The sequence below is a fragment of the Rattus norvegicus genome, chromosome 7 (genome assembly GCF_021556685.1).
Source record: "Rattus norvegicus strain SHRSP/BbbUtx chromosome 7, alternate assembly SHRSP_T2T, whole genome shotgun sequence".
Taxonomy (NCBI): domain Eukaryota; kingdom Metazoa; phylum Chordata; class Mammalia; order Rodentia; family Muridae; genus Rattus; species Rattus norvegicus.
Genome location: NC_141540.1, coordinates 139,004,096 through 139,019,557, shown reverse-complemented (window position 1 = coordinate 139,019,557; position 15,462 = coordinate 139,004,096).

Below are 15,462 nucleotides of genomic sequence, written 5' to 3'. Positions count from 1 at the left end.
CCAGGAAAACATAAATAAACAAGTAGAAACCCATAGAGAGGAGACACAAAAATCCCTGAAAGAATTCCAGGAAAACACAATCAAACAGTTGAAGGAATTAAAAATGGAAATAGAAGCAATCAAGAAAGAACACATGGAAACAACCCTGGACATAGAAAATCAAAAGAAAAGACAAGGAGCTGTAGATACAAGCTTCACCAACAGAATACAAGAGATGGAAGAGAGAATCTCAGGAGCAGAAGATTCCATAGAAATCATTGACTCAACTGTCAAAGATAATGTAAAGCAGAACAAGCTACTGGTCCAAAACATACAGGAAATCCAGGACTCAATGAGAAGATCAAACCTAAGGATAATAGGTATAGAACAGAGTGAAGACTCCCAGCTCAAAGGACCAGTAAATATCTTCAACAAAATCATAGAAGAAAACTTCCATAACCTAAAAAAAGAGATACCCATAGGCATACAAGAAGCCTACAGAACTCCAAATAGATTGGACCAGAAAAGAAACACCTCCCATTACATAATAGTCAAAACACCAAACGCACAAAATAAAGAAAGAATATTAAAAGCAGTAAGGGAAAAAGGTCAAGTAACATATAAAAGCAGACCTATCAGAATCACACCAGACTTTTTGCCAGAAACTATGAAGGCCAGAAGATCCTGGACAGATGTCATACAGACCCTAAGAGAACACAAATGCCAGCCCAGGTTACTGTATCCTGCAAAACTCTCAATTAACATAGATGGAGAAACCAAGATATTCCATGACAAAACCAAATATACACAATATCTTTCTACAAATCCAGCACTACAAAGGATAATAAAGGGTAAAGCCCAACATAAGGAGGCAAGCTATACCCTAGAAGAAGCAAGAAACTAATCGTCTTGGCAACAAAACAAAGGGAAGAAAAGCACACAAACATAACCTCACATCCAAATATGAATATAACAGGAAGCAATAATCACTATTCCTTAATATCTCTCAACATCAATGGCCTCAACTCCCCAATAAAAAGACATAGATTAACAAACTGGATATGCAATGAGGACCCTGCATTCTGCTGCCTACAGGAAACACACCTTAGAGACAAAGACAGACACTACCTCAGAGTGAAAGGCTGGAAAACAACTTTCCAAGCAAAGGGTCAGAAGAAGCAAGCTGGAGTAGCCATTCTAATATCAAATAAAATCAATTTTCAACTAAAAGTCATCAAAAAAGATAAGGAAGGACACTTCATATTCATCAAAGGAAAAATCCACCAAGATGAACTCTCAATCCTCATCTTCGGTTGGTTTATATACAAGTGTGCAATTTCTAGGCTTGAAAGTAAAATGATGCTATCTGGTGCTGGATAGAGGAGCCTTATTTTTTATTATGGCAGCTTGCTATTTTTGTAACATGGTGATTTGGTTGAACACAATAAAGTACAGTAGTAACTGATCTCCCCTTCTTCCTGGATGAGTGAGGAGATGATTAAATGTTGATGTCAGCATCCTTGAGCATATTCAGATGAGCTTCTGCTTCTGTTGAAAAGGATGCTGTGTTTGATTGTGGTCCGAAGCTTTGAAGCACTACTTGGCATCTCCTTCCTTGGAGGTCTCACTGTTTAAACATAACAGATTTGCTAGCTTGTTGGTAAGGTGAGGTCCAGCTTGTCTCCACTAGGTCATCTTCATGTGAATCCGGTAGTTATACGGTTTTGTTTTAGGGATATTTCATTTTTTTAATAACGGTTTTAGCTGACATTCATGGAGAGAATGAATCCTTAGAACTGTGCCACTAGTGAAAGGAAATCCTGTCTAGAGTATGTTTCTTTACAAAGCTGTGTCACACCATCCTTTGGGCCCTCTGCTGGAAAAGTAGAATCAAGTCTCAAATAATGCCTTTTAAATTGTATCCTCTAGTATTATAGATGTAGGACAGTACTGTATCATACCTCTGTGGATGTAAAATAGCTTGTACCTGCTTTATGATACGTAGTAGTGACCGTGCTTTATCAGAGCTGTTTTTAATGATGTTGCTCAGAATGTTTTCTTTCCAGATGATGATTGAGAAGCTAATTTTAAAAAAAATGGTGCCAGGTACCACAAGAGTAACAGAACTGTGCTGTTTTCTCGGGTTTTGTTTTTTTACTTTTTTTTTTTTTAATGGAGTGTGCTGGATGTCTCTACAGTTTTGTTCAGATGACTGCAGAACCTGGAAAAGCTGTTGCTGCTGTTGATGCATAACACACTGCTATTATTGGTCTTTTTATATAAATATAAATATATATATACAGATATATAATTTGAATTTTTGGAAACTTTAGCTGTGCTGTCAACTTTGGAAAAAAGTATCCCCGTTTACTGTGTTGAGTTGGCACTGTACAGAAATTAACAGCCATATTGGTCTAGAAATGTTGAACTTAAGTTTTTTCCATTTGTACAGGGGTAACGCACTGTATTAAATATGTAAGGTCTTATCTACGTGGGTTTGATTACAAAAACTAATAAAGTATTCTCTAAATTTAAAAAAAAAAAAGAAAAATAATGCCAACCAACCAGAGCTTCCAGGGACTAAACCACTACGGAAAGACTATACATGGACTGACCCAGGGCTCCAACTGCATATGTAACAGAGAATAGCCTTGTTGGGGCACCAGTGTAAGGGGAAGCCCTTGGTCCTGCCAAAGTTGGACCCCCAGTGCAGGGAGATATGGGGGGGGGCAGTAAGGTGGATGTATGGGGGAATAACCGTATGGGGGAGAGGGAGGGGAAGGGATGGGGAAGGGGAATAACATTTTAAATGTAAGTAAAGAAATATATCTAATAAAAAAATTTTAAAAAGAAAAAAAAAAAGAAGATTCTCTGTGACAGACTGTGAGGTGAACAGAGGACGAGGTAGGAGAATGGGCTGAATCTCATTAGTGACACAAAAGGACGCCTATAAGTGAGAAAGCCTCCCTTCCATCCCGCACATGGGCTTAAACGCATGCGCATGCGTAGATATAGAAGCATGCACTTCGTCAATGGTAGCTGGCGCGTCGGGATCAGCGCTGGGACGGAGCAGATGTGTGGTAGAAATGTTTGCTCCACGCAAGTTATTGCTTTTGTTCTTCACGGAAACAAATCTTCATCATTTTTTTCACTTTTTTTTTCTTTTTTCGGAGCTGGGGACCGAACCCAGGGCCTTGTGATTGCTAGGCAAGCGCTCTACCACTGAGCTAAATCCCCAACCTTCATCATTTTTTTCAATTGGGAAAAGTCAACCAGAGAACCAACCAACAGCTACTGGGGCTCGACGTGCCCCTCAGAGTTCAGCTTCTTTCCTCTTAAGATTTTCCCGTGAGGGGCTGGGGATTTAGCTCAGTGGTAGAGCGCTTACCTAGGAAGCGCAAGGCCCTGGGTTCGGTCCCCAGCTCCGAAAAAAAGAACCAAAAAAAAAAAAAAGATTTTCCTGTGAGTCCTGGTCCCCAGGCCACTTGCCATGTGGCTGTACTTTTCCTGTCTTCTCCCTGCACCCTAAGAAATTTTGGGATGGTGCACACCCTGAGATCACTGGTAAGCCACTGCTAGAACTAAATCTCCCTGAATTAAGCAAAAATGTAATGATGATTTTTCTAAAGTAAGAATGAGGGGGGAGGGTCTATGAACATGTTTGAATAAAAATATTCAGTATTTCCTCTGACTCTTACTTCTCTAGGGCCTCTTTGGTCACACGGAGATCACTGTCATGGGGTGTTTGACACGATCCAGATCCAGGAGAAAGGAGATCTCTTGGCAGTTGGAAGAGGAAAACACATTGCTGCTTATTGGCTCAGCTCATGCGCATAGAACTTCAAAGACGCCGGCATCCACAGCTGAGCTATGGGTTACCGAGACAAGCACGGAATGACAGACCCGGGTAGCTGCTCATTAACCGTTGCTGTCAGTTGCAGCTTGTTTTGTGTGGTGACCTCTCATTTTTCTTTTGTGTGCATGAGTGTTGCCGCATGTATGTCTGGGTAACCTATGTGTGCCTGGTGCTCTTGGAGGTCAGAAGGACCATACTCTGTGGAATTGGAGTTACGGGTGATTGTTGAGTTCATGGTATGAGTGCCGGGAACTGGACTGGGGTCCTCTGCAAGAGCAACAAGCATTATTAACTGTTGAGTCACCTCTCCAGTGCCCCCCACCCCGATTTGGTGGCAATAGTGAGGATTGAACCTAGGACCTTGTACCTGTTAGGCAGACACTACCACTGAGCAATAGCCCTAGGCATCCGCACCCTAGCTCTTAATAGTCGTGTGCGAAGTAACAAAATTCTCAGTACCTATACATATACTAAATTCTCCGTCTAGGTACAGAATGGAATGCACTCCTGAACTGACATCATGGGCCATTCCAAGGCCTGGTTATCATATGCCATAGGACATCTGCTATGACACACAATGTGCTATTCTTGACTTCCTCTATGACATTATGCCTCCTACCGTATTGGAACTGTTACTGATTCCAACCAGAAATTTGCTGAATGTGTGTTGTTGTTTGTGTGTGTGCATGCGTATATGTACATATGTATACGGAGGCCCAAGATCAATGCTGGGTGTTTCCCTCAGTTTCTGTCCACCTTAATTTTTTGTTGTTGTTTTTTTTTAATTTATTAACATTTCAAATGTTGTCCTCCCCTTCCCAATCTCCCCTCCACAAACCCCCATGCCTTCTCCCCTTCCCTTCTACCTACTATTTTTTGAGGCAGAGTCTCTCATCAAACTTGGAGCTCACAGATTTGACTAGGCTGGCTCTCCAGCCTCCTCTGATGATCCTCTTGTTTCCACATCCCTATCGCCCAGATTAGAGACGTGCAACACCACAGTCAGCTTCTGAAGTGGGCATTGTAGATCAGAAATCAGGTCCTCCTACTTGTGTGGCAGGCACTTTACTGTCTGTCTCAGTTACTTCCCTATTGTTCTGACAAAACACCAAGACCAACTTCAAAAAAGACCACATTTAATAGGGCCTATTGTCCCAGAGGGTTAGAGTCAATGCCATAACAAAGGCACAGCAGGAGCAGCAGCTAAGAATTCACATCTTGATCTGCAAGCCGGAACCAGAGAGCATACTGGGAATGGCTTGATCTTTTGAAACCTCTAAGCCTGCCCCAGTGATACCTTCCCCAACAAGGCCACACCTCCTAATCCTTCCTATACAGTTCCACCGACTAGAATCCAAGTATTCAAACATAGGAGTTTGGGAACTGTTTTCTTTTCTATCAATAACATGCATAGGCATAGGAAATATTTGAGAAATTTTATGGTGAACAAAACTGTTTAACTTGTGCTAGCCCCAAAGAGCAGACCAAGTAGAGCATCCATTTCTCCTTTTTATCCAGTCCAGGATCCCAGGTGGTGAAGTGGTGCCGGTCACATTTCTGATGGTTCTTCCTACCTCAGCTAACCTATTAAAGATACTCCTTCTCTGCTATACCTGTAAGTTTGTACCCTAAATGATCCCACTTTGTGAGTATTCAGACTGTGCCCATGCCTCTTCCTAAGTTGTTAATGAAGTCCGGGTTTGTTCTGAATGGTTTTTCTGACTGCATGCATGCGGCATTATTCTTTCCCTTGTATTTTATAAAGTGGAGGTTAGACCTAGAGACTCATCTGATTTGCGTTGGGTTTGTTTCTCCCGACTTCTGATTGGCGTGGAACACGTATGTCAGAAACGGTACATCTGCAATCTGGTAGTTTTTCGTATTGGCTACCGGTCATTACCAGATCCATGAATCCATCACAGGTTACAGAATGCCGATGTTCTAGTTCTATTAATTTTGCACTTGTCATTACAGAAAAACCTTCTGGCAGTTTGGTGGCCTTTCTGTCTCTGAGCGAATGCTTCTTAAACATTTTGATTGTCTAGAGCCTGTCATTGCAATGGATTTTTCAGAAACAATAACCTCTTGTTCCTGGTTACTTGTGAATTTGTTCACAGTGTTTCAGTTTGACAGTCAGTTTGGTTAGATGTAAAATTCATGACTCGCATGTTCTGTCTTGAATATTTAAAATATATTACTCCATTGTCTTCTGGTATGTGGTCTTACTATTGAAAATCTGATGCAACCTAATATGTTTTAACTTGTAAATGACTTTATTTATAGGGATATATAGATGCCCAAACAATTCTTTTTTTTAAAGAAACTTTTATTAGTGTATATTAGTGATAGATTTCTTTTTAGAGAAGAATTTTTTTTTTCGGTTCTTTTTTTCGGAGCTGGGGACCAAACCCAGGGCCTTGCACTTCCTAGGTAAGTGCTCTACCACTGAGCTAAATCCCCAGCCCCTAGAGAAGAATTTTTATATTGCTTAAAATCCTGTAGTCTTAAGGCTGAGGAGAGCATTGTTGGTAAAGTATGAACTTCACAAGCACAGAGAACTAAGTTCAGTTTCCTAGGACACGTAAAAAAGCAGGGCATGGTGGCACATGTATGTAAAAAGCAGGACATGGTAGAACACATATGTAAAAAAGCAGGGCATGGTGGCACACATATGTAAAAAAGCAGGACATTGTGGCACATGTCTGTAAAAAGCAGGGCATGGTGGCACATGTCTGTAAAAAGCAGGACATGGTGGCACATGTATGTAAAAAGCAGGACATGGTGACATGTGCCTGTCATCCTAGCACTGGAGAGTTAGAGACATAGGACCTCTTAGGCTCACTGGCCAACCTAGTTGGTAAGCCCAAGGCCAAAGAGAATTCTATGTCAAAATTCAACATGCATAGCACCTGTGGAATCATACAGGAGGTTGACCTCTGGTCTCTATATACATGTGCACACATACATGTGCACACACACACACACACATACACACACACACACACATACACACACACACACATACACACACAACACACACAAATTTTTATACTTCAACAACCTTATCTCTATATTGATCATTCTGGATGAATTTTTTTGGCTATAGAAAAGTTTCTTGGGCTGGAGAGGTGACTCAGTGGTTAAGAGCACTGACTGCTCTTCCAGAGGTCCTGAGTTCAAATCCCAGCAACCACATGGTGGCTCACAACCATCTGTAATGGGATCTGATGCCCTCTTCTGGTGAGTCTGAAGATAGCTACAGTGTACTTAAAATATAATAAATAAATTTAAAAAAAAAAAGAAAGAAAGAAAAGAAAAGTTTCTTTTAATGTAATCTTTTTTCTCTTCATTCTTAAACATTCCTACTACAGCGTCCTCTCCCCACTCCTCCCAGTTGTCCCCACCTCCCCTGTCCCCCAGATCCACTGCTCCTCTCATTCCCTTCAGATCAACTGAATAAGGCATAACAAGACGCACTAAGACCAGGCACAAACCCTCATATCAAGGCTGGATGACACAACCCGGGAGGGGGACAAGGGCCCCAACAAGCAGGTAAAAGAGCCAGAGACATGGAGCACCTGGCATCTCAGAAGTTTCCTGTTGTGGCGGATTCCAGGACTTGCAGTGTTCTATCGTGTGTGTGGTTTCTTCTTTAAAGTAAGATGATACATTTCAGCAGGTTAAATGAAACGATAAGATAATGTGCACCCAAACTTACAGTCCTGTCGGGAATCCCGCAGGACCTATGGGCCTCTGAGTGTATGTGTCTGCATTTGCATGAGAAATTGACTCCCTTTATTTAACTCTTAATGTTTTTATCATTTAAATATTTTTAATTTTAAAAATATTTAATATAGGGGCTGGGGATTTAGCTCAGTGGTAGAGCGCTTACCTAGGAAGCGCAAGGCCCTGGGTTCGGTCCCCAGCTCCGAAAAAAAGAACCAAAAAAAAAAAAAAATTTAATATATATACACACGCATACACACACGTACACACACATACACACACATACACACACACATACACACACATACATACACACACACATACACACACATATACATACACACACATACACACACATACATATACACACACATACATACACACACACACATACATAAACATACACACACACACACACACACACACAGAAGGATCGTTAAATCTTCAGTGAGCAGCTCAACAAGTTTGGGTAAAATCTATTTAGTTGAACAGTCGACATTTCCTATGAAGATACAGAATCTATGGCCATGGCCCCAGACCTGGTAAGAAATCCCGCCCCTGTCCTGCCTCCCTCCAACCCCTACCATGGAACTTGTTGTTCTGTCTGTTCTATGTGGACCTGTGAAGACTGGGAAGAGGCTTCCAACCCCACATTAGTTCCCTGTTCCCTCAGCCTCTAGGTCCATTCACGCCAACTGTTCCATAGCATTACCGTAGCCTTAGACTGGATCTGGTAAGAGAATCTGCCCCAACCTCAGGCTCCACCCATCCCTCCTGCCCCTGGACTCTCGCTGTCCAGAGACTCCATGTGATGGCTCTAACTGCTTCGTGAATGGTTGCAGCCTTGGACCCAATAAGAGACAGAAGCCCCTCAGTGCTGCCTCCTGGAAGGCTGTCTAGCTTGCTGCCTTACCTTTGCACTCTGTCCAGATGGGTTAAATATATGAGCTAAAGAACCATAACTCCAGATGCCCAAGTCCCATCACAAAAAACACAGTTGAAAAAAACAAGAGGACAGTACATCTCACCCCTAAATCACCAATACTGTAGCCACAGTCCCCACAAAGAAACGACTTAAATAAAATGCAGTATACAGAATTAAAAGAGCAAGTATAAATGTATTCAGTGAGTTCAAAGAACTCTAAGGGGGCTAAACACCTGACTGGCAGGGAAGACAGGAATAAACTGACTCAAGTCCAGGAAGACACAAATGACTAACTAAAATGATAAAGACAATTCAAGACGTGAATTAAATTCAATGAAGAGATAGAAACACCAAAGAAAATCAAAACCGAATGAGAGGGGAAATGGAAAGACTAGGAAATGGGAAGCCTAGACAACAGTCTGGGCTATGGAACAAATAGAACTGGATCACTGATCACATAAAATTATAAATGTTCTAACACTGATTGCCCTGGCTAGTTTTATGTCAACTCAATACAAGCTCAAGTCCTCAGAGAGGATGAGGCTCAATTGAGAAAATACTTCAATAACATTGGGCTATAGGAAAGACTGCAGGGCATTTTCTTAATCTGTGATTGATGTGGGAGGGTCCACCTCACGGTGGGTGGGGCCAACCCTGGGCTGGTGATTCTGGGTTCCACAAGAAAGCAGACTGAGCAAGCCACAGGGAGCAAGCCAATAAGCAGCACCCCTCCATGGCCTCTGCATCAGCTCCTGCCTCCAGGTTCCAGCCTTGCTTGAGTTCCTGTCCTGACTTCCTCAATGGTGAACAGTTATGATGGAGTATACACCAAATAAACACTTTTCTCCTCATCAATAGTAACTGTAACTAGGACAAAGATTGGTACCGGAGAGTCAGGTATTGCTGTGAAAGACCTGGCCATATTATTTTGAGGAGGGTTGTGGAAGGACTTTGGGACTTTGGGCTAGAAAAGCCATTGAGTGTTGAGAGTCCAGTGAGCTGTTGAGAGCTTGGAAGATAATGAAGGTCTTGGTGCAGATGGTGGAAGCCTGGCTTGTGAAGTTTCAGAGGGAGTTTAAAGACCCTGGCAAGGCTGTTTGCTATTTTGAATTAGGATTCTGTCATTCTGGTCAGCTGGAGATGAAGAGTCAGCCGTAATTAACAAGAGACCAGCACCATTGAAGTGAACTGTTTGTGAAGTGAACTGTTTGCATTACTGGGACAATGGAAGCTGGTTAGGTGGAGCTGGACGTTATCAGTGATTGAGAAGAAGCCAGCATCACTGAGGTGAAATCCTCTGTGAAACGTTGCCTCAGAGTCAGCACACAGAAACTGTGTTCCAAAGGTAGTCACGGTTGTACCTCATGCTGACAGCTGTACTTGGTAGTGTAAGAGACACCTAGGCGGAACTTGTTTTGAAGGCATGAAGGGGCCATGGAGAGCAGCTGAGGCTTGGCACTGTGAGAGGCCATGAGAGGCTGTTGGTGAAGGTGCAGCCTCAGTGGCAGTTAAAGACCCGGGACTAAAGGAGTCATGCCAAGGAGTTGAGGAAGCGAGCCTATGAGGGGCTACCAGTAAAAGTGCAGCCTGGCTGCAGTAGAAGTTCCCAGCATTTTGGGAGACAGGTAACATGGGGTGACCACCAAGAACAGTAGCAGTTGAGTGCAGCCTGCCCGAGTTTAGAAGACAAGCTGTGTGCGCTCCAGAAAATTAACCCAGGCCCCTCGAAGAAGCACAGAATATCCACGAGTGAATCCCAGATATCGGACATTGAGTTATTTACGCTGTTGGAGTTTGGTTTTGCTTTGTTCAGATTGTAACTGCCCTGGTTCTCCCTCTTGAAGTAAGGAAGTATTTAATTTAATTTTTTATTTTATAGGAGCCCACAGTTGCGAGACTAAATTTTGAGAGAGAGAGAGAGAGAGAGAGAGAGAGAGAGAGAGAGAGAGAGAGAGATTGATTTTGGAGTTTTACAAAGACTGGGTTTTAAGAGGCTGGATATTTTAAAGAGACAACTTTTTAAAGTGTTTGAATATTTAAGGTTATGTGACTTTTTAAGTTTGTAAAATGTTCTATGCTGTTATTTATTAATGTGCGCAATCTTGGGAATGAACAGGGAAAGGTTCTGGGATGAACTAGAAACCTAGTACTAGTACAAGGGAAACTCCCAGAAACCTGTGAGGGTGACCCTAGCTAAGACCCATAGCAGCAGGATATATGGAGCCTGGAATGGCCCCCTCCTGTAACCAGGCAAGATTTCCAGTGGAGGAATGGGGACACCAATCCAGCCATAAGACTCAAGACCCACAATTTGTCCTGCCTACGAGACTTGCAGGAATAAAAAATGGAGCAGAAATTGAAGAAACGGCCAGACAATGACTGGCCGGACTCAAGACCCATGCCATGAAAGACAGCCCACCCCTGACACTATTGAAGACACTCTGCCGTACATGCAGACAGGAGCCCAGCATAACTGTCTCCTCAGAGGCTTCGCCCAGCAGCTGACAGAAACGGATGCAGAGCCCCACAGCCAAACATTAGGAGGAGCTCAGGGAATCTAATCAACGGTTGAGGGGAGGATTGGAGGACCCAGAGAGGTCAAGGACACCACAAGAAAACATTGAGAATGGACTAGTCTGGGCCAGTGGAGGCTGGCAGAGACTGAACCACCAACTACAGAGCATGCGTGTAACAGACCTAGGCTCCCTACACAGATGTGCCTTGGTCTTCAGGCAGGAGCCCTAACAACTGGAGCAGGGGCTGTCTCTGACCCTGTTGCCTGTCTTTGGACCTTTTCCCCCTAACTGGGCTGCCTTGCTAGGCTCAATAGGAGAAGATGCGTCTAGTCCTACTGCAACTTGATATGCCAAAGCGGATCAATATCCACAGGAGGTCCCCTCTTCTCTGAGGAGAAAGGGAAGGGACATGGGGGAAGGGGAAGGAGGTGAGGGAATGGGCCTGGGATGAGAGGAAGGAGAAGAGGCTATAATCAGGATGTAAGGTAAATGAGTAAATACATTTTTAAAAATAGAAAGGAAAGGTTACGGCTTAATACTGAGTAGCTTGTGTTTCGAGTTAACAAAGGGTCAGTTGTCCTGGCTTCCTATACCAAGGTGACATGACTACAGTCATCAGAGAGGAGGGGGTCTCACTTGATTCCTTGTTGATATGGGAGGGCCCCGCCCACTGTGGGTGATGTCATCCCTGGGCTGGTGGACCCGGGTTCTATAAGAGAGCAGACTGAGCAAGCCATGGGGAGCAAGCCAGTAAGCAGCATCCCTCCATGGCCTCTGCATCAGCTCCTGCCTCCAGGTTCCTGCTCTGTGTGTGTGTCTGGCTGACTTCCTTCAGTGATGAACAGTGATACAGAAGTGTAAGCCGAATAAATGCTTCCCTCCCCAAGTTGCTTCGGTCATGATTTTTCATTGTATCAATTGAAACCCTGACTAGAACACCAATGCATGGAATATTCAGAAAATTCAAGACACCTGAAGAGACAAGGTATTTTAATTCTATTCAAAGAATATGAAGTAGTCTAAGCCAAAGGCATAGCAAATACTTTCAATAAAATTGTTGAAGGAAAATTCTCAGATCTAGACAGAGATGCCCATAGTACATATTTTCCAATACAGAATGAAAGCACAATAGAGAGCCTGAAAAGAAATGCCTCATGAAATAGTATAGCTAAAACACTAAAAACTCAAACAAAAGAAAGATGAAAATATGAAAGAGAGAAAAGCCATGCCATATAATAGAGGTAGGTCAAGAAGAGTATCAGATGATAGTTTGATGGAAACTTTTAAAGGTCTTGGGAAAATGTATTCCAAGTTCTGAAAGACCTCAACTGTCCACCCAAGTTATCCTACCTGGAAAGAGTACCTATTAAAATTGAGGAATAAATAAAAACTGCCCATAATAATAGCATACTAAGGGAATCAAACTAAAGGATCAACAGCCAGCAATACAGAGAATTCCAGAAGAAATGCTTTAGAGTAAAGAGAAGGTAACATGCCCAAGAGGCCACAGGGGGGAAATAAACAATACCAGAACAGTTGACAAGAAGAGGTCTAAGAAAACACACACAGACGCACACAAATCAACAAAACAACAGGAATTAATAAACAATTTTTAGTAATAAGTCTCGGGATATTTATGGTCCTAATTCCCCAATAGAAAGAGATTCAGTTGTGGTGCTACCAGATTCAGTTAGAAAACAGGATCCAGATTTCTTCCTGTCTCTAGGAAAGATAACTCCCCATCCAAGAGAGGTACCAACTAAGTGATAGGAAAGATATCCCAAGCTAACAGAAGTAGAAAAAAAAAGTAGGCCTAACCACTTTTTCTAACCACTTTTTTCCAATACCTGAGAAAATAAACAAAATAAAACCTACCTAGAAGACATAGAAAAGATTGCATCAAAGTCATTAAAGGGCCAACCCATGAGGAGAGGGTTAAAGTTATAGACATCCAGCAAGCACACTGCATCACCCAATTCATAAAACAAATGCTTCTTTTTAACTGATTGATTAATTAATTTTATATCCACAGTTTCCCCCCCTTTCTCTCCTCCCAGTGATCCCCCCCACCTCCACCCCAGTCATCCACTCCTCCGCTTCAGAAAAGGGCAGTTCTCCCATAGATGTCAACCAGCCATGGTATACCAAATGGCAGTAAGACTACTCACGCCCTCTCCTATTAAGGCTAGACAAGGCAACCCAGTAGGAGGAAAGGGTCCTAAAGACAGGCAACAGGGTCAGTGATAGCCCCCGCTTCCGCTGTTAAGAGTCCCACAAGAGGACCAAGCTACACAACTGTATAGCATGTGGAGGGCCTAGGTCAGTCCTATGCCTGTTATCCCATTTCCAGGGAGAGACCTTGGTTGGTGGTTCAGTCTCTGTGAGCCCCTATAAGCCCAGGTTAGTTTATTCCGGGGATTTTCTTGTGGTGTCCTTGACCCCTCTGGCTCCTATAAGCCTCCCTCCCCTTCTTCCATGGAATTCCTTAAGCTCTGCCTAATGTTTGACAGCATTTGTTCCCATCAGCTGCTGATGAAGCTTCTCTGATGACAACTGGGTTACACCCAACTGTCTATGAGCATAGCAGAATATCGCTGGGAATCATCTCATTGACTTTTTTCTGCCATTCATATTTGGTTCTATTCTAGGTCTCTGGGCCATCCAGCCTCTGGTTCCTGGCACTCCAGGCAGGGTCAGGGGTGGGCTCCCTCTCTTACATGGCATCTGTCTCAAGATGGACCAGTCATTGGTTGGCCACTCCCGAAACCTCTTCACCACCTTTACTCCAACACATCTTGTAGGCAGAACAAAATGTAGGCCAAAAGTTTTGTGGCTGGTTTGGTGTTCCAATCCCTCCATTGGAAGTCTTGCCTGGCTACAGGAGGTGACTGATTTAGGTTCTGTGTGCCCCATTCCTAGGAGTCTTAGCTAGGATCCCCGTCTTAGATTCCTGGGAGTTTCCATTGCACTAGGTTTCTGGTGGAGAGCATGGGAAAGGGGTGGGTATCTAGATGGGGGAGTGAGGATGGAAACAGGAGGGATCGGGTGCAAGGAGGACAGGAAGAGAGAGAGAGAGAGAGAGAGAGAGAGAGAGAGAGAGAGAGAGAACTAGGAGCGACAATTCGAATAGGAAGGTAACTCTGGAAGAGCTAGAAACAATACTTCATGTGAAACCACAGATTAATCCCAATATGGCAGGTGGCTTCAGTACCCTATTCTCACCAAGAGACAGGTCATCCAGAGAAACATCAGAGTTAAATGACACCACAAATCAAAGGCATTTGCTGGGAAGCTTGACCACCTGAGCTCAGTCTCTGAGATCCACATGATGGAATGAGAGAAACAATGCCTACAATGTGTTCTGACCTCCCTCCATGTGCAGCGAAATGCACATACCCACACATACACATGTAGACATCGAATCAATAAATACGATTAAAATGTTCTTTATGACACCAGAGTCAACTGGATTAAATAGACATCTGTAGAATACACACTCTGCTCAACAACCCATGGAATGAATTTTTTCCCAAAATATACCACAGAGCAACTCTCAATAAATATAGGGAAAATTAAAGAATTTTCTGTATTCTATCTGACCTCCATTGAATAGGGGTAGATGTCAACAGAAAGGAAACCTCAGAAAGCGCAAATCCATGGGAATTAAACAACTATTGAACAATAAGTGGGTTGCTGAAGAAATTAAAAGGAAAATTTAAAAATCTTGGAGGATTCACTGCAGAATTGAATGAAAATGAATTAAAATGAAGCACAGCCTACCAAAATCCACGTGGTGCTGTGAAGACCAGGCGGTGCTAAGAGGAAATATTAAATCACCACTGTGACCAGGAAGCTTCTAAAATAACACAGGTTCTCACCATTGCTCTTAGCTATGCACCGTAACTAGGTAGCAAGATCTATTGCTGAGGAAACCACCCACTGTGGGTGTACGACATAGAAAAATCACAAACCGACCAAGAAACTTCCTGCTGGCTAGATCTTAGAGTGCCAGAAGGTGATAGGCTGGCATCTGGCAGAGACAAGACATAAGTGTTCCCTGCATGCGACAATAATTGCCAGGCAAGACGTGGGCACTGATACAATAGTGTCATGACCGTTACATGGTAACTAATTTCTAAATGGATTTGAGGGCCACTCCAAAAGAGACTTTCATGTCTGGTGCTACAATCTTGGTCAAAAGTCCATGGCTGGGGGTGGGAGGGTCATAGGCCATAGAGTAGAAGATACTACTATTATTTTGCCAAATCGTCATGTTGTCAAACTGCCTTCTAAATATATGCATATTCATTCAAAGACCTGGGCTGATCTCAGGCTTCATCAGAGAAGTTTCTTTGGGGCAGCAGGCAGCAGTCAGCACAGAGAGATACAACTAACCAGGCTCTGAGGACACGAGACTTGTGCGTGCTCATCCCTAAAGGAAACATCTTTCCCAGCTGTCT